The 21,679-nt window shown below is 37.6% G+C and overlaps 1 long non-coding RNA gene across 1 annotated transcript; it reads left to right on the top strand.

Moving 5' to 3' along the window:
* The first annotated feature begins 235 nt into the window (after positions 1-235).
* Positions 236-681, top strand: LOC110703718. Its single transcript, XR_002507742.1, has 3 exons — positions 236-313; positions 390-531; positions 612-681. It is a non-coding gene; the product is annotated as an uncharacterized LOC110703718 (long non-coding RNA).
* The last annotated feature ends 20,998 nt before the right edge of the window (positions 682-21,679 follow it).

Consider the following 21,679-nt stretch of genomic DNA (forward strand, 5'->3'; position numbering starts at 1 on the left):
TGAACTCCTACTAACATCTTATTTGAATAAAAAAAAAAAGAGAAATATGGTGATACAGAAAGAGTACCTATCCTTTGTTACTAAGGAAAATTCGGCCGAACATTTAGATCTGCATTTTTAACTAATGTAGACTGATATAGCCATTTTCTGCTCATTGGGTTTCTCTACTTTGCAATACTTTCAAGAGTGGAATTTTGTAAGTTGACAAAGGGCAGTTGGATTTCTTGGATGGTGCAGGGTTATAGTGCCTCCAGAACTGGGATACCCTGACAACGACTACAACAAGAAGGGACCTAAGCCAACAACATTCTCGGTATGTAGGATATGTCAACGATTTCATTTCGTTGTTCATTCTAATCTCAGTGTTACTGACGAAGTTATTTCCACAGGGGCAAAGGGCATTGGATTTTGTGCTGAGGAACCAGGGACTTATAGATAAGACTCTGTTGTTTGATATTGAGCTCCTTAAAATCGTATCAAATTGAAAGTTGCTGCTCTCGCTGATTGTTGAACACTATTTAGTGTTTATAGGTTAGTCATTACTAATTTGTTTGCACATGTTGTTTGAAATTATATTATTCTTGAGACTTTCGGTGTTACTTGAATTGCAGCCAAAGGTTTGCCCGTTGTAGTTTTGAGGTACCGAAATATGGAATGGCAAAGGAGTGTGGTTCCTGCTGATGTCGCCTGAAGGCTAATGCTTATGATGTTTCCTTCTATAGTGATATTGTTTTTCATTTAATTTATCTTGCGTTTTTTTAAAAAAAAAAATTTATTTTATCCTCTTTTGCATAGATGGACATTTGTAACTTCTCAGCATTTTTTCCATAGAAGAACTAAATGCAATTCTACCATTTCAATTGTGTTGCTTTATAATCAAAATGATGAGAATAAATTAATGAACATTTAATGACATCTTCCGTTCCATTAGTGCACTTTCTAAATAAAAAATTTATTTTAGCATTTGTTGTAGAATTTTTTATACTACCTCCGTTTTTTTTATTATGTGCAACAAAGGGGTATTATTTGTAAGACATAAAATATTCCTTTGTTACACATAATAAGAAACAGAGGTAATACAATTTCCCTACCTTATAAAAAGTAGAAAACTACTCTTATGAATAGTGTAATACCAATTATACCCTTCAAAATGTGTATTTACATACATACCCTCATTAATATCCCTACCTTATAAAAAGTAGAAAACTACTCTTATGAATAGTGTAATACCAATTATACCCTTCAAAATGTGTATTTACATACATACCCTCATTAATATCCCTACCTTATAAAAAGTAGAAAACTACTTTTATGAATAGTGTAATGCCAATTATACCCTTTAAAATGTGTATTTACATACATACCCTCATTAATATGTACAAGCTACTTTTAATGATTAGTGTTTAGACAACTATACCCTCTAAAATATTTATTTACTTTTATGCTTTCATTAATGTTAATTATCTTGAACATTTATACTACCCACATAGTTGTTTATATATTTTCTCTTATAGTTAATTTAACTAAATTTGTGATTTAAAAGCCAAACAAAAAAAAACCTTCTAGATATAACTAGCTATGACGCGCGCATCGCTCGCGTTTGCTGTCCTAGTTTAATAAACATTAAAAATACTTTGTACTAAGAAACTTTCTTTATGAGGGTAGTTCATAAAAAGTTATATTTGTTATTATGAAAATAAAGAGAAACAGAGAATATAATAGAGAGAGACGTTGATAGTAATTCTTTTGTTGTCTTCTCATTTCATTAGCCATACTATATATATATATGATGAACATAATGTAACCTTCACGGAAAATTAAGATTTCATTTAAGTGGGGGTTTCAATAGAGGTAATGGCATATGGGGGGCATGGGAGTTACAATGGGGGGCATAATACTAGGGATTTACAAGCAATAATGAACATCCACAATGAATATATTTTGTAACAGTCTCTCTTGGATGGACATTATTACAATAGATTTAATGAGCTTATATGTTGTCTCATTAAAAACTTTTTAGGAAAAATCCCTTGGGAAAAAACCATGGATAAAGGGAAAAGAGTGCAGCACGCAGTTACTCCCCCTCATTATTATATCACTAGAGATCTTTGAGATGACACAATTCAATATGATAAACTAGCCTTTTAAATGTTGCAGTTGAAAGAGCCTTAATAAATAAGTTTGCTAAGTTCTCACATGAACAAAGCTTCATAACATTTATATCTCCAATTTTCTCAAGATGTGCTTTATTCTATCACCTTTGATGTATCCTTTCTTAAGTTGAGAAATACAAGTTGCAGTATCTTCATATAGAGTTGTCAGTGCCTTTTTCCCGGATGATAAACTACAAACTTCTTTTACATGTTGAATTACCGACCTTCACCATGCACATTCACAATTAGCCTCGTGAGTTGCTAAAATCTTATAATGATATATGGAAGAAGTAGCTGCAATGGTTTGTTTCATGGAACGCCAAGAAATGGCAATACCACCATTAAAGCTGTCAATTCGGGTAAACAGGTCGGGTTTGGGTTAGGTAAAAGTTGGTCGGGTAAACTCGGGTCATTGCCGTAATTTATGCGGGTCAGGTTCGGGTTGGGTCGTGCTTGAGTCGGGTCACGTCGGGTCTTACATCTTATCGGGTTTAAGTCAGGTTTAGGTCGGGTTACATTCGGGTCGGGTGAATAATAGGTCTAGTTTGGTTCGGGATTTCACGGGTTAAAACAGGTTAGGGTAATTCTCGGGTTTGGTTCAAGCCAATAATTTACGGGTTAGAATCACGTAGGGTCATTCTCGGGTTTGAGTCGGGTTCGGTTCAAGTCTATAATTTGCGGGTTATGATCTGGTTGTGTCATTTCCAAATTAGGTCATGTTCGGGCTAAGGTCTCAAATATTGGGTTAATTTGGATTTCGAGTTGATTTTAGGTCGAGTTATCTTGGGTTCGAGTACATTTTTTGGGTCGGTTTGTTAAAAGCCTTTTAACAGATCTAGTTCGGGTCACCGCTTTCTCAAGTCCAAACAAGTCAAGTCATGACCGGGATCATGTAAATTATTCGGGTCTGATTATCATCAGGTCATTTTCATATACTCATGCTCGCATTCAATCATTATCACGTTCAATTTAATCATTATCCGAAATTATTATTTATTTTATTTTTTTAATCTGAAATTGTAATTAATTATTTTTTATATAAATGCAATATAAGATAAAACAGACAAGCCTTAGGTCCAATAGTATTCACAAACCGTAATTGACTACATTTAGAATGCACATGAACCTACAAAGTAGTAGTATTCGTAAACTGTAATTGCTTAATTGAAATATAGAATGAACTTGTACCTAAAAAGTAGCAGTATTTGTAAATCTTAATTACTAAATTTAAATAAAGAATGTACATGCATCCGAAAATTAAAGTAGTAGTATTTATAAATTTTTATCATTTAGATTGAGGAAAAATGAAGAAAAAAAATAATCCTCTGAAAGATTGAGGGAATATCTTCCTTCCTTATCATTAAGAAAATAAATGCACTGTACAATGTACATGCCTTTGTAAATCTTTATAGGCTAAACTCTAACTAAATATAAATAGATACTTTATAATTATCATTTTTTATCAAGCTTAGTATTTTCTTTGATTATATAGAAATATATATGACAACATACTAGGGAACTATAGTCTATAATTTATGAAGATAATTATCTCCTTTGACCATACAACAAATATATACTATATTTAACTCTTAAATTTGGGGATGATGCTTCTTTCTTTTGCTGACCTGGATAACCTAGGTCTCCCTAGACAAAACGCTTTGATCAATAATAATAAGGCGGTCTAAATTGAATTTAAGGTGATTTGAAATCAGGCCAGGAACAATTTGGGTTGAATTTAGGATAGGTTAATAGCATGTCGTGTTGATTTCAGGTCGGGTTAGTAACAGATCGGGTTGAATTTTTGGTTAGGCTAGTAATAGGTCGGGTAAAATTAGGGTCGAGTCAATAACAAGTCGGATTGAATTTGGGTCGTCCCCTAGCCTTCGGAATAGCTTAGCATCGACCTTAGAACTCCCTCCTTCCCTTGGGATTCGACCTAGACTTATCCTATACCTCGGGTTGGTTTAGCTTTATAAATATTATTTTGGGCGGGAAATCTAGTCCCCAACGACCTAGGTTTATCGCTCGTCACATGGAGCTTCTTATCAACTCTTTGACCCAAAACACTTCCAATAGATGTATCACTAGCCTCACACATCAATTCAAAAGGTAAATCCCATCACGGGGCTTGGACTATAGGGGTGGAAGTCAAGGCTTTCTTTAATTTGTTGAATGCTTCCAAACATCTATCATCAAACACAAACTCAACATCCTTTTGAAGAAGATCATTGAGGGGCTTATCAATTAGAGAGAAATCCTTGATGAATCTCCTATAGAACCCGACGCGCCCCATGAAAGATCTCACACCTTTCACATTAACCAGAGGTGGAAGCTTTTCAATGACCCCAATCTTTGCTTGGTCCACCTCACTTCCCTTGTGAGAGATCTTATAACCAAGGACGATGCCTTCCTCAACCATGAAGTGACACTTCTCCTAATTCAAAACTAGATTCACTTTCTCATATCCAGCCAAAAACTTTTTGAGATTCTCAAGACAAGCCTCAAATTAAACACCTCCCATCAAAAAATCATCCATAAACACTTCCATTTCTTCTTCCAACATATCTCCAAAAATGCTCATCATGCACCGTTGGAAGGTTGCGGGGGCATTATAAATCCCAAATGACATTCTCCTGTAGGAAAAAGTTCCATATGGGCAAGTAAAAGTTGTTTTCTCTTACTCATCTGGGTGAATAGCAATTTGAAAGAAAGTAGAGTAGCCATCAAGAAAACAATAATATTTGTGTCTTGTTAGTCTCTCAAGAATTTGATCAATGAAGGGAAGGGGGAAATGATCCTTTTTAGTGGATGTGTTTAGACGTCGATAATCTATACATATCCTCCATCCCGTGACCGTTCTTGTAGGAATGAGCTCACCTCTCTCATTCTCTACAACGGTCATGCCTCGTTTCTTTAGGACAACGTGGACCGGAGAAACCCAACATGAGCTAGAGATGGGGAATATGATTCTCGCATCCAATAGCTTGGTGGTTTCCTTCTTGACCACCTCCTCCATTTGAGGGTGGAGCTTTCATTGTCTTTAAATGCTAAGTGAGGCATTATCCTCAAGAGTGATGTGTGACAGGCTAAAGTCGTATCACCTAATCAAAAGTAATTTCTAAAACCACTAACTAAAATAGATAGGGAATTAGGGTCGAATCCACAGGGAAACGAGTCTTTTTATTCCTAATTATTTAATATAATCTAGATTATAGAGTAACAAATTATTATTATCGAAGGGAAATTAAACTACTAAGAGTAAAAGTGGAAAAGAATAAAAGTAGGAGGAGAAACAATGAATAAAAGACCTAGGGCATAGGTTCACCAATAAATAATATTTCAGGGTAAAACATAATAATCAATCATCAATGCATCAATTAATCAAATCATAAAGGGCTTTTGCTACGTATTACAATCACATAATTAATCTACCGGTATTAAATCTCATCTCTCGAATCTCGACTTAACCATTTATAAATTAACCTACCTATTGAAACTAGACCTAAACATCAATTCTCATCTCTCGAATCTCGAATCAATATTGTCAAACTCATGCATAAAAGATCAGGCCTAATCTAGTCACAGAGCATTAAATCAATGAATAGGAAATTAATCTAGCATTGACAATCAACAACAATAAATTACCCCTTCATATTATTTATGGATCCCCATAAACCCTAGAAAGAAAACTACTTACACATAATTAAAACTAAACTAATCAAAGCGATTAAAGAAAACATGATTAAAAGCAATAAGCAATTAAATAAAGCATAATAAAAACAATAATAATATAAACCAAAATTAAAGAAAACTACCAAAGTAAAATCAACAATAGTAACCAAACAAAAGTTAAACAATAACAATCATAAAACAAACGAGAAACAAAAGTAATTAGTACCAAGACAAAATAGACGAAAAGCGATATAAAACAAAAGCCTAAGAAAATCCTAACTAGCGTGCAAGTTACGGAAATATAAAGAAAATAATAGCTCCAAAAATTACCTCCTACAATACTACTATGTATTCCTATCTATAAACCACTTCACCGACATAACAAAATCAAGTGGGCCAAATAATAAGCCCACTATGATGAAGCGGAACAACTCCCATCAAGCTCGCCTGATGGGGCCAACTATCGCCCGACCGGGCCCGGTCAATAAATCAGCCCAACAGCTCTGATTTTCTTTGAGATTGGACTTCTTTTGCTTTGGGCCCAAAATCCTTAACTAACTTGCTTATCATTTGATCCAAAATATTAATTTGGGCCTCTTCATCAATCGAGCCCTTAATCACCGAACTAAGTTTCTTTAACTTGGTCTTGGGCTTTAAACATACGGTTATAAAAATACGATCTGACTATAATATCTTTGTAGTGGCTCAATAAGCTCGGAAATTGTTATAAATTTGCAAATTCCTACAAAATAATACCAACTCTACAAAAACACTAAAAAACGTATATTAGTAATAAAAATAGCTCTGCAGAGCTCAAATAAGCACAAATATGACAGTGGGACGGAGAATAAAAATATATATAAAATAGACTCATCAATGTGGTGCATGCATAGGGCGGGACTAATACCTTTGAGGTCATCAATAGTATAGCCCAAATTACCTTGGTGCTTTCTCAATACACCATAAAACTTTTGGGCTTGGCTCTCACTCAAGGAGGAACTAATAATTACGGGAAAAGTTGAGTTAGGGCCTAAGAATTCATACCTAAGGTGTGATGGAAGAGGTTTGAACTCAACCATGGGGACACCTTTACCTTCCTTTGATGTAGCCACTTGCAATGCTTCTTGGCTAGTAATGTTCATGCACATTTTCTCATCAACATCCTCAAGGCTTCCATTGAGCACATTTTCATACAAAGCCATATCCTTGCTAAGATCACCTATCTTTTTCTTATTCAACAAAACATTCTCAAGAGCATCGTTACAGGTGAGTAATTGCTCATGCATGGAAGGCACAACATGATCAAGAGAGTCAATCATCATACAATTCTCTAAAGAAGAACATGGATACTTCATACTATCATTCAAGTCAAATTTTATCACCTCATCCCCTACTTTAAGTGAATTTTTTGCGCTCTTGACATCTATCATAGCACCTGAAGTAGCGAGGAACAGTCTTCCTAGAATGATAGGAATTTTAACATCTTTGTCCATCTCAAGCACCAAAATTTCCACTAGAATAACAAATTTCCCAACCCTCAAAGGGACATCCTCCACCTTACCCTTAGGAAACTTGATTGACCTATCGATCAATTGCAAAGTGATTTTAGTAGATAAGAGCTCCCCTATTTCAAGTATTTGGTACACCGAATATGGCATAAGGCTAACACTAGCTCCTAAGTCACATAAGGCATTGTCGATTTGCATTTTGTAAATGGCACAAGGGATGGAAAAGTTTTCAGGATATTTTAGCTTAGGTGACATCTTGTTCATTATAATTGCACTACAATTCTCGGTCAAGTTCACCGTCTCCACAACATCACAAGTCCTCCTACCGCTCAAAATGTCTTTGAGGAATTTTGCATAGTTAGGCATTTGGGTGACAACAGCGGTAAATGGTAGAGAAAGGTGAAGTTGCTTGAGCATATCAATAAATTTTCCAAATTGTTCATCCAACTTGTGTCTCATGAATCTTTGTGGATAAGGAAGCTAAGGTTTCACAACTTCTCTCTCTTCCTTCACCTCCTTGGGTGGCTCTACCATCACTTCACTCAAAAATGCACCATCTCCCTCTTCCTCAACTAAAACCTCCTTTGCACCCTTCTCACTCTTGCTCTTGCTAGGAAAACTCTCCTTAAGCACCTTACCACTCCTTGTTAGTATGACACTAACGGATCTCTTAGGGTCTTGGTCTTGAGAAGGTAAAGAAGAAGGGATTGCATGGTCTTTCAAAGCATTGGCAAGTTGAGAGATTTGGGTTTCAAGCATCTTACTGTGGGTCATCATTTCATTAAACTTCTTGTCACTCACCGCCATATAAGTGTTCAACAACTTTGTTTTGTTTTCAATGATTTCATCCAAATTAGTCGTAGAAGAAGAAGAAGAAGAAGATGATGATGATTGAACACAGAAATTATCATTTTGGGTCTTTGGAGCAAATCCGGGTGGGGGACCCCTTTGAGCATTGTTTTGAAAATTTCCCCTATTTTGATTGTTCCAATTACCTCTTCCTTGATTTTGACCAAAACCTTGATTATGGTTTCCATAACCTTGGTTATGATTACCATAATTTTGGTTTTTATTTTGGCTGCTATAACCTTGTCTGTTATAGTTACCTCGAGAATTTTGGTTCCCTTGGTTCCTATAACACCTTGGCTATAGTTGTCAAAATTCCACCTCGAGAATTTTGGTTCCCTTTGTTCCTATAATAAACACCTTGGTTATAGTTGTCAAAATTCCCATGGTTGTTGTAATTCCTACTCTGCTGAACTCTTTGATTATCAAACCTAAAATCATTATTGTTTGACATATTATTCACATGTCCATTCACATTCCCATATTAATCATCATAAACATCCATACATACATGAGGGCAATTAGAAGTATCATGATCATACGATCCACAAACATCACAAAACAAGCATCCACTACGCATGTTACTAGAAGAGGGAGAGGGTTGAGAATTAGAAGACATACCTCTCCCCTTAGATCGGGAGGGAAGATTTGAAACTTGGGAGGTAGCAGTTTCCAACTTTGCCTTGATAGCGGACATTTCCTTCCCAAGTGTCATTTGTGAGGATAGATTGTTGATTGCATTTAGATGATCAACCGAGTACACTGAAGAGCTACTCTTGCTACTTGACTCCCTTTTTCCATTTTGCCAATCTCTATCTACCTCTCTACATCTTCAATTATGTCTACCACTTCCTCCTCCGTTTTATTCATAATTGGACCTTCGACTCCTCCATCTAACCATGACTTTCCTTGAGGAGGTAGGCCACCATAGAAGATTTGAATAATTTGGTAAGTAGGAATTCTATGGTGAGGACATTCTCTTTGATACTCTTCGTATCTCTCCCATACTTCATAGAGGCTTTCACTAGGCTTTTGCTTGAAACCTTGGATCAAAGCTCTAGCCTCCGTCGTTTTCTTTTGTGGATAAAAACGGGATAGAAACTTCTTGGTCACTTTGTCCCATGTCCTTAGAGAATTTGGTTTGACCTCCTTGTCTAGCCATTCCAAGGCACGCTCAATGAGGGAAAAGGGAAAAAACTTGAGGGGATGAATTCTTGGGAAATTCCATTCACTTTGATAGTGTTACAATACTTTTCAAACTCCTTGAGATGATTTAGTGGGCTTTCATACTTGGCCCCACTAAATTGTCGCCTCTCTATCAAAGTGATCATTGCCGGCCTTAATTAAAAATCATTTTCCAGTGTTGTAGGTGGAGCAATCCTACTCTCAAATCTATATGCACCGGGAATCCTCAATTCCTACAATGCCACTCTTGGATTTTCTCCCATCCTTTTTTGTTCTTCTTGTTGTGGTTCTTCTATACTTGAAGAGCTAGAACTCAAAGATCGTCTAGCAAATCTTATCCTTGCAATTATCCTCTCAATCTCCGGATGAAGTGGCACTAGTGAACAACCACATGCTCTATGCATATAATCTCAAAAGAAACAATTAGTAGCACGGCTACAAGTGTAGCCTAAAATAGAAAATTCTTTTTGTATTTTCAATTTAAGATGAATAAACTCAACAACTATAACAAAGCACCCGTATCATTCCCCGGAAATGGCGCCATTTTTGACGTAGGGAAAATGTAGGACGTTTTCTAATCACCCCTAGAGCCAAACAAATTTTTAAACACTCAACCAACCTAATACGAGTATATGGTAAGTCAAGGGTAGAACCCAAAGGAATGAGTAGGAGAAAGCTATAGCATAGGTCAAGCTACATCGAAGATTGTATAAAGAATTTGTTTGTAGTTAAGGTATAAAAAAGCTAAACAAATCAAATAAATCCAATATGCTAAACACTAGAGATATAGGTTTCACATGCAAGCTCAATGATTATGCTAATCGATGGATGACTTGATTGATTCAAACATTACAAAGGACAAACAATAGTTGCAACTAATGGAATCCAAAAGCTATCTCCTATAAGCCAAGCTAGGGTTCACTATGAATGGCTAACAAGGAAGATCACAATCAAATTCTATCAATTAAAGCAACTCTTAAATCAAGGGTTCATGTCATTGAAATTTGCTATGTAATCTAGATTAATCTTATAGGTTGATCACTCCTAGTCAATTAATCTCATGCACAACTATGTCAACCAATTTAATTGCAACAATTCAATCAACAAAGAATCATCAATAAAGCATGCTTCCCCTTCTCCCTAGCTATTAATCTACTCACTAATCATGGTAGAATTGGCAAACAATACAAATTGAATCACAAACATCATCATTTCAAGCTTAATAAAAGAGAAATCAAACATTGGACAAATTCTCAACCAAATATCAAAATTCAAATCAAACATTCAAGAATTAAAGGAAATAACAACAAAAGTAAATTCAAAAGAAAAAAATCTCACAAACTTTCATTGATTGAAGATGAACCAAGCTAAAATTTGAAATCAAAGATGAAATTGAAGTACAAAAAAAGTAACTCAAGTTTCTCTCTCTACTTTCTCTTTCTTCTCTTTCTGGAAAATAAGTCTCAAGTACATATATAGTTGTCTCTCCTAAAAAAGGAAAAGTCAATGGCTATTTATAACAAATCGAGCGAAGGGAGGCGGAGCACCCTGTGCGCACGTACTAGGCCAGCCGTGCGTGCGCACAGCAGGATCTGGGCGCACGCACAGAGGGGTTTGCGTGAGCGCACCCCTGCTGTAATGCTCGTGGCTTGGCCTCCCTTTCTCGCTCGTATACTTGCGCTCTCGTGCATCCTCATCATCGGTGCTCTCAAGGTGATGCTTGCGAGGAGGGTAGCCTTTTAATCTTCAAGTATTTGCATACTCCAGACCTAAAATTAATAAGAATACATCCATAAGGGAGCATCAAACAAGATATCAAAACTTCACTTGCAAGAAATCAAGTAAAAGTAAGAGAAAAAGAAAAAAAAATATAGAAATTAAACTAAAATAACTAATTAAGCTCATAAAAGTGAACGGAAAACCAAAATGAGTTGTAAAGAAGGAAAATAAGAGAAAACTAGAAAGAACATAAGAAAATAATACGAGAAAATATAGAAAAAGGCATCAAAAACTACTCTATTGAGCACCATAAATGACGCTCATCAAAAACACCTTGCTTACTTTGACTAGCACACTGCACAACACGAACTTCTTCAAGTTAGTGACGAGGGGAAGAACTAGGTCGTTGATAAATTCTCCCCCGGTTAAACTAAATTTTTAAACACTGAACAAACCTGAATACAAGTATAGAGGCAAGTCAAGGGTCGAACCCAAAGGAACGATAATGTTCAAGCACTCTCAATTATGCGCCTAAGCTAGGTCGAAGACAAAGATAAAGAGAGAACACTAACAACTAACAAAGAAAGAAACCAAACAAATAAAACACTAGGGAACAGGGATCAACGAGTAATCATGACAATTGTAGCAAATCGAGAACAACATGTAAATAATTAGTTGCAAAGACTATTGGTAAGTGTAATCAAAAGAGCTCGACAAGCTATCTCCTAAAGGTTACATAGCGCCAACTACGAGAGACACTAACTAGGAATGTTACTAACAAGGCTAAATGGGACAATTGCAATTCCTAAATCAATGGTCCGTATCATTAGAAATTACAATGCAATCTGGCATAATTCTCAAGGTCTGTCGAATTACGCATATGCACAATTTTTATTAATCACTTTAATCTCAATAATTAATCAACATAATCCCCAATTAAGCACAATCAATCAATCATAATAGTTAACCCAATACCTAGCAAAATAACTACTCTAACATCATCATCTAATTAATTAACAACTAAGGAAAATATGAATCAACAATATATGAAGAACAACTACACTAATCAAGCATGAAACATCAAAATCAATCCAAACAAACTTAAATATTAAACAAAGCAATAAAATGAGATAGAGTTAGAAATGCTCATTGATAATAGAGAAGATCTTCGACACAATTGTCACCTTTGAATCTTCAATATCTCAATCACCATTGAAATTCCTCACTTTCTCTATCAAAATCTACTCCTAAACTAACCCTAAAACTAGAGAGATAAGCTCTCAACTAAGCAAAGAACATGATAAAAGATTATCTCTAATTGCATCTAATTACCTTCCAAAATCGAGTTACAAGTAGATATAAATAGGAAACTCGAAACAAAGCCGATAGAAAATAAGGACCCGAGGAGGCGCACCGGTGCGCGGGCTGGTGGCGCGCCCGCACAGTAGGGCTGCGCATCCGCGCTCCTTTGGGTTTCTTCGATTTTTTCGATGCTTTGTGCGTTCGCTAAGGGACTTCTAGTGAGCGCGCAATATGAAGATGATGAACACTAAGAGTGGCAGTTCCAAAAGCACTTGACAGTGGGTTCAACACCACTCCTTCATGAGAGCACGACTTGAGAGCGGAAGAGTTAGAACTTGGAGAATCCACTTCCTTGCATCTTGAGCATTCCTAATGTTGTGAGATTGCTCCAAAAGCATCTTCCACCTAAGTAAACTACCAATATCAAGACCCGAATCTCGTACAATACCTACAACCACGAAAAGAGAACAAATAAAAGAAAAAAGACTAGGAAATCTATCAAAATGCACAAAACCACAAAATAAGAAAGAAAAGGTAAAACAAAGAGCAAGAGCATGAAACTAAGCATTTATTACGAAAGAAAGCTATGAAAAGAAGGTGAAAACAACCTAAATACTCATCAAATGGGTGCCATTTATGACACCCATCAAATACCTCAAGCTTATCTTTTACTCATCCTCGAGCAAAACAAAACCAAGGGATGGAAAATGATGAGCTTATTCAAACAAACCAAAAGAAGAAAAGAGACAAGAATATACACTAACTGTAGACACCTAAAAATGTCTCCCCAAAACCAAACCCGTTAAAGAACACCTTTCACCGCCATTATTTGTCAAGTTGAGTATTTAATATTTGGAGTGCTTAAATTCATGTTCTATCCAATATATTTCATGAACCAATCCTATTTCTAGCTCATTTCCCTAAACCATAACCTATTTTCCACTTTTAGTGTCCACATCGCAAAACTGAGAGAAACTGATTTTATGGACATTAAATTTTGATCCAATTATTATTTTTGTTGGATAGGCCTTTAAATAATCTTTCCAAAAATATATCATAAGCCCAATTCCGAGCTATAACGAAAAAGATATGAGCAAAACATTAAACTCGGCCCAAACCCGATACCCTTTTACTAAAACGGCCATATCTTAAGATCTACAATTTTTTTGACCTGATTCCAATTGGGTTGGAAAGTATACTTGATAATATTTCCAATGATATATTATATGCTTTATTCAGAGTTACGGATCAAAAGTTATGATGATTTTAAAAACGCATAAAAAACTGGAATTACCGTGCAGCAGCTAAAATGCCGCGACACGACAAGATCTGACGTGGCACGGGAGAAATTCCCGTGACACGGTAATTTGGAGGGGATTTTCATGTTTTTTAGTGCCCCGTGACTTGGCATAAGTACCGTGACCCGACGCCATATGCCGTGACACGGTGGACTTTGCCGCGTCACGACGTTTTTTGCCGTGTCACGGTGGGTTGCTGACGTGTCACGGTGCTTAAAACTTCCCCGCGTCACGGGGAACTGTGCCGCGACATGGGAATTACTGCCATGTCACGGTAGGAATTCCCGTGTCACGGTGCAAGTGCAGTGACACGGGACAACTCCGTGTCTTTTCCGCGTAATCCCTTCGCGCGTTTTTACTCCCGTAGGTCAAATATTTCCCGCGTCACTCTATTTTTCCCCGCGTCACACTAATTTCCCCCGTGACACGGTATAATCTTCCATGTCGCGGTAGAATCTACCATGTCGCGGTAGCCTTTTTTAGGGTATTTATCTTTTTAGGGTTCCGTGCGTTCCCTCTGCTCATTTTCCCTATAAATACCCCCCTCCTTTCTGCAGTTCGGGGCACCAATAATCATTCTCTCTCACCTTACACCAAAAATCATTCTCTTCTCCCTCGTTAACCTAATTTCTAGCCTCCTTATTCTTCCATAATAATTCCCCTAAGCACTCCAAGGAGTCTATACTTAACCCGAGGTTCCGTCCTTAAACCAAGGCGTGAAAGGTACAAATAACTGAGGGTTTGGACCAAATCAACTCTACTTTTTATTTAATTTAATTTTCATTTACTTTGTATTTTCATTGAAGTTACTAAAAGTTTATTCATGATGTAGCAATTCAAAGTAACGCGCAGAATGTGAGTAATTAATTAATTTAATTACTCTTATTTTTAATATTGCTAGTATCATGATTAGGGTTGTTATTATTATTATTATTTGATTTGACTCACGTTATTATTGTTAAATTGCTTCCAATATTAATGTTTGTTCTATTATATTTATTGATCACCATATTGCATGTTTAAAGGGAATATGTAATTGAAAATCACGCCTAATAAGATAATTTGGACAACCGGTTTAGGATCCTTTTAATCTTATTATTAATTGAAGTGATCACCAATATTTTAGAATTATGTGTGCATTAATCTTAAACCAATTTAGTTAAATAAAGGTTTGGAGCGAATTGAATTATTGTTTGTATGCCTTTGAGATCACAGGAGTGGTTTTCAATATAAGAATCGAGTAGAGGCCAATACGGGCGAATGTGATTCCATGACTCACTTCGTACCATCATCCCCGATCCTCCTTTCGTGGTTCCGAACCATATGGAGTTAGTAATCTCATGGATTATGAATGGGGTGTAACCTTCACGGGTCAATCGTTGTTGCATTCGTTGTCCCTTATTCGTGGTTGCCTTTTATGATCCGTGAACGGTTTACAAGTTCCTTACAAACTTGTTGGCGGCTCCCTACTTTCCTTGTCCCTAATCGTGTCCCTAATCGTGTGTCAATTCCCACTTCCTATGAGTGCCAAGAATCTTCACCACATGCTTTAACGTAGGCGCATTTCGAGCGACGCCTACAATTTGGAGACTCCACTGGGGAGGATTCTTGGTTATTTATCGATTTGAGTGATCGATATTTAATTAAGATGAGTGGATGAGACTTGAAAGATTCTTGAAAAATATTCCTGTGATTAATTTGGCATTTTTGCGTATGCATAGACGTTTTAACGTCGCATTTAAGTTTGTCCCGTAGGAAAAATTGAATAACTTGATTGCGTACGAAGGAAAACAGGGCACCAGTCAGATTTTCTGACTGCCGTGCCACGGCAAAATCTGCCGTGTCACGGTACAGTGCACCGTCTGACAGTGTGCCGTACCGTGGCACGGGAATCTTTGCCGTGTCACGGCAGTCCTAAAATTAGTCCGGTGGCTTATTTTCTCTTCTCACAGTCAACTTCCTTTGACTTTTCTGAAAAAAAACGTATGTGTTCTACATACGTCTTAGCGCCGGGGGATTTAAGCTCTATCAACCCAAAAACGCTCATGGCAATAAGGGTTCATCCGAGTTATTAAATCCACCCAAACCATGGAGTCGAGTTCGATTTCCTCACGAACTCGCGGAGCCGCCCGTTGGCATACACCCTCAAGGGAGGCTGCCTTGCTAACGCGTCCAAACTCTTAACCATGGTACCCTATTGACACCAAATAAACTTGACCATAGTCGAACATAGAACTTGGCATTAGGTTGCGAACTATTCTTTGCATCATTGTGCCTACATGTTTTATGTTTTGTCGTTTTGATCCTAACTTTAACGATCTTTCTTTGTCTATGGTGGATTATTTTATGACTAACGATTGCCAATGGACCGTACTTACTTAGTAATTAGCAAAAAAAAAAAAAAATTGTCGTGTCACGGTACAGTGCACCGTCTGACGGTGTGCCGTACTGTGGCACGGGAATGTTTACCGTGACACGGGAAAGTTCACCTTGTCACGGAAATTTCCACCGTGACACGGTGGATTTTCCAAAAAAAAAAAAAAAAAACGTCAATCAAGTCTTCCGTGTTAATTTGGTCCTCGCGTCAGTCATTTTGGTTATTGTTCACATGTCTAGCCACACGATCATACCACGAGTCTTATAACATCACTTAGTCACTCACGAGTCAAGTATATTCCACACACTTTCTTTATGTTCCGACTCGAGTCGTGCACCAGGTCGTTTATGATCGTATATTAGGTTCATGCACCCTTTTTTCGTCATAATAAAAAAAAATGAGTGGAGTTTTCTCACCTGTTTTCAAATGTCTATTTTTTCCTTCCTTTCCTATCTTGAGCAATGAGTCAAATAATTAAGTGAATTATTTTATTTCGCAGTACTTGGTCAAGGAACAGGGATAGATTAATACGGTTCGAGTCATTACCGCAAAAATCGATCAGATCTAATAGGCGTTCAAAGAGAACTTTGCCATCTCCATTACTCATCACCTTACAATGGCCACTAAAGAAGACATTGCGAACATCAACAAATCCATTGAGGCACTGTCTTCCATGATGCAATCCCTTACCACTAGGGTCACTACCATGGAACAAAACAAGGTCATTGTTTCCACCCTTGACAAACTGAAGGAACAAATGAGTAAGATATCTGAGGATTTCACTTATGTGGAACGGCCTCCCACTCCTTTGGATGTGAAGGACAGACTCCGTGAAAAGTTCTCCACTGCTGATATTCCAAAGTTCAAGCCTACTGACAATCCAATATTCCATTTGAAAGCGTTCTCTGCAACCATGGCTCTTAAGGGTTTGGACGTAACACTCTTCCCTACGGTGTTCCCTCTCTCCTTAGAACATGCTTGCCAACAATGGTTTTATTCCTTAGATGCCAAGCATACTGCGACTTGGAAAGATGTCACCGACAGTTTCATGAATCTTAACAAGTGTAACATTCAAACCAAAACTTCTGAACGTGAACTCTCCATTCTCAAACAGAATGAGAATGAAGGCTTCACCGCTTACCTGAACAGGTGGAGGGAAACAACTTCACTCTTGGTAGATCCTCCCAAAGAAAGAGAGATGGTTCGCCTCTTTATTCAAAATCTGACTCATAAATATAGGGAACATCTCAAATTTCTTCCACTGAACACTTTCGAAGCTGTATACGACATCGACATCAATATCGAGGATGAGCTAATAAAGACTGCTGGTAGTAACAATAATAACACTTGGAAAAACAAGAAGAACGACCATCCTTATTATTCGTCTTCTAAGCATGAAAATACTACCAACAATATAAGCCAAGTTGATATCAATGAAGTGTTAGCTCTTGATGCTCCATTGCCCAAGAAGAAAAGAACTTACACTCCTTTAGGAATGACTTATGATGCGGCCTTTGATCGCCTTTACGGTCAAGGCTTGATCACACCTATTAGACCATTTCCAGAGCCAAAACCTGAAGAAAGGAGCGCCAAATGGAATCCCAATGCCCATTGCAAGTACCATCAAGGAAGGGGCCACACTACAGAGCAATGTTGGAATTTGAAGGACGTCATTCAAAACTTGATGGATGCAAACAAACTTCTTGTCCATCCAGGCGGCAATAAGTAATGAATACAAGGCACACAAATCCTTCGTGCAAGATTTCATGATTTCTTTCTTTATCATTTATCTCCATTCCCCCATTCATGTCTAGCATAGGTTTTCCACTTTAAATTTTTCTATATGTTTCATGTGTTTCGTTCACCTTTTCCATTAATAAAATGAGCAATTTTCCTTTACATCTCGATCATAGATTTTTTCATTCATTCATTCATTCTTTCTAAAAAAAAAAAAAAAAAAAAAAATAAAAAATCAATTACCGAACTAAACCCAAGGTACACCAATGACTTGAGGCACCTTTGCAACCCTGTCATTCCCTGTTAACCGTCCAATCACATTCCATTTCTTCATCAACCATTTTGAGCCTCGTCTAACGTTTGGCCGTCATTTCTTCAACCCACATTCACTTAACCCTGGGATTGGAAGATGTGTAATTGTATAACATTCAAAAAGCAAGTAAAAAAAACAAGCAGCAAAGCAACAATAAAACAATGTCTAAAGGCAAGTGTTCCAATGTCTTTGATATGAACATGTCTCAAATTGCGTCTCTCATCGAGTGCTTGGTACCGTGCCTGAGAAACATGAATGCTAAGTGAGTGATGGAACGCATGATCTGAGATTGCCTACATTGATTCAAAAGAATAAAAAAAAGAAAAAAAATATATATTGAAAATAAACTTGCAAAATTCAAAATTTTCAAATTCACAATTACACATCTTGGGGGCTTCTCTCGGGTCTTGAGCCTTTTACCCTTTTCTCCTTTAAACCATCAACTTAACCACATTACAACCCTTGAAAGACCTCTTTGAGGTGTACATACACTTGTGCAAAGTTCAGTTAGAGCTACGTTCGGCCTGATTCCTAACGGATACGTAGGCAACCTCACATTGAGGTGCGGTCACATTCATATTCATATCTATGCATGATCGAGTCAAAAAATATCCAATGCTTATCCCTACCCATTTAGAGATAGACTTGGGGGCTTGAATCAAATCACGTACATTAGCTTACCCAGCCTGAAAAGTCATCATCTTTGAATCTTCTCACATCTCTTTCCATCGCCATAACCCTTGCAGCCAGCCTTAGTATCACATTCACACACTTCACTCACACATCCATATCCATATCAATCATCCTTCCCTTTAAGAGCCCTTTATCATGAAATCTTATTTCAACACTGTGCATGTTTCATCATATTTAAAGACAACATTCAGTAGAAGAAACATTGTATACTTGCTTAGCTTCCTGACCTGAGCAATGTTCATTGTTTCGCATAATGTGCTAAGAAACATTTATATATCAATGATTTTTAATCATACAAATCATATCGTGCTTAGTTCCTTAACCTAAGCAACGCAATAATCACTATACGTGCTTAGCTTCCAGACCTAAGTGACGTTCAAAATCTCTTCTTTACACCATATATGATGCTTAGCTCCCTGACTTAAGTTCATTCATCTATCGTGTCACATGATGTAATTGTCCTTAGCCTCCTGGCCTAAGAACATGCATCATGCATACATTATTTTCAGGACAAGCAATTCAATCCATACGATTCATTTCGTCTTGCTCAAGGAGGAGGTTCAAAATTCTTTCTTTATTTTATTTTGGGGAAGTTCTAAAATTTTTTCCAAGTTTTCATCGAAGGAAGTTCGAAAATAAAAGTTCAGTTTTCACATCTTTCTTTTTCGGGAGAAAGTTGGTACCCTCCACTAATGACAAAAAATGACGAAATTTTTTTCTTTTGCATCTTCGTTTGCTTGAGTCTGCACACACACAAAGACACACACACACACACACACACACACTCACAAGTCATACACATGTCATGTCATGTCAAGTCAAACTTGGTCAAGTTAGTTGGTCAAGTCAATCATAGTCTATACGAGTCCCCTGGCAAATTTTATTTTGCAGGTCTTATCTACAGCCCACGTCCGGGGACAAGCGGACCATTTACAACCCACGTTCGGGGACAAGCAAACCAACTGCAGCCCACGTCCGGGGACAAGCGGACCACCATCATTTCATGACGCAAGGTTCTCGATACACAGAGAATTGCAATCTCATCATCTTTCGACTTTCCTCAAGCATGGAAAGTATTATCCGGTGGATTTTTCTTCAAGTATAGAAAACCGCCAAATCGGCTTTCCTCAAGCATGGAAGGCATTATCGGTGGAACTCTTCAAGCATAGAATGACACCATATTCATCAGTCGGTTTTCCTCAGGCTTGGAAAGCGTTATCGGTGGATTTTTCTTCAAGTATAGAAAACCGCCAAGTCGGCTTTCCTCAAGCTTGGAAAGCGTTATCGGTGGATTTTTCTTCAAGTATAGAAAACCGCAAAGTCGGCTTTCCTCAAGCATGGAAAGCATCATCGGTGGATTTCTTCAAGCATAGAATGACACCAAATTCAAACGACGACTTTCCTCAAGTATGGAAAGTATTATCCGGTAGGTTTCTTCAGGCTTAGAAAACTACCAAACTCCTTAGTTGGCTTTCCTCAGGCATGGAAAACATTTCAACAGACGTCATCCGGTGGATCCCTTCAAGCATAGGAAGCTACCAAGCTCATTTGCCACCATTACACTGGTGTTAGATAAGCATTCTATCCCTTTACTCTTTTATTTGTAGAACTAACACTTTTCTGTAGGTATCGGCGTATACAGAATGATTTAGGATCGTAGAATGTCTTTAATCATTTTCCGTCCCTATCGGCTACTTTGAATATCGTTTTCGAAACTGACGTTTCTACAAACTCAGTCAAAGTGGGGGCTTCTGTAGACACCTAAAAATGTCTCCCCAAAACTAAACCCGTTGATGAAAACCTTTCACCGCCATTATTGGTAGAGTTTAGTATTTAATCTTTGGAGTGCTTAAATCCATGTTCTATCCAATATATTTCATGAACCAATCAAATTTCTAGCTCATTTCCCTAAACCATAACCTATTTTCCACTTTTCGTGTCCACATCGCAAAACTAAGAGAAACTGATTTTATGGATATTAAATTTTGATCCAAATATTATTTTTTTGGATAGGCCTTTAAATAAGCTTTCCAACCATATATCATAATCCCAATTCCGAGCTATAACGAAAAAGATATGAGCAAAACATTAAACTCGGCCCAAAACTGACACCCTTTTACTAAAACGGCCACATCTTAAAATCTAAAACATATTTTGACCTGATTCTAATTGGGTTGGAAAGTAGACGTGATAAGATTTCCAATGATATATTATATGCTTTATTCCGAGTTACGGATCAAAAGTGATGATGATTTTAAAAACGCATAAAAACTGAAATTACCGCGCAACAGCTAAAATGCCGCGACACGGCAAGATCTGACGTGGCACGGAAGAAATTCCCGTGACACGGTAATTTGGAGGGGATTTTCATGTTTTTTAGTGCCCCGTGACTTGGCATAAGTACCGTGACCCGGCGCCATATGCCGTGACACGGTGGACTTTGTCGCGTCACGGCGTTTTCTGCCGTGTCACGGTGGGTTGCTGACGTGTCACGGTGCTTAAAACTTCCCCGCGTCACGGGGAACTGTGCCGCGACACGGGAATTACTGCCGTGTCACGGTAGGAATTCACGTGTCACGGTGCCAGTGCAGTGACACGGGACAACTCCGTGTCTTTTACGCGTAATCCCTTCACGCGTTTTTACTCCCGTAGGTCAAATATTTCCCGCGTCACTCTATTTTTCCCCGCGTCACGCTAATTTCCCCCGTGGCACGGTAGAATATGCCGTGTCCCGGTATAATCTACCGTGCCGCGGTAGTCTTTTTTAGGGTTTTTATCTTTTTAGGGTTCTGTGTGTTCCCTCTACTCATTTTCCCTATAAATACCCCCCTCCTTTCTGCAGTTCGGGGCACCAATAATCATTCTCTCTCACCTTA

Source organism: Chenopodium quinoa, unplaced genomic scaffold (genome assembly GCF_001683475.1).
Source record: "Chenopodium quinoa cultivar QQ74 unplaced genomic scaffold, ASM168347v1, whole genome shotgun sequence".
NCBI classification, from domain to species: Eukaryota; Viridiplantae; Streptophyta; class Magnoliopsida; order Caryophyllales; family Amaranthaceae; genus Chenopodium; species Chenopodium quinoa.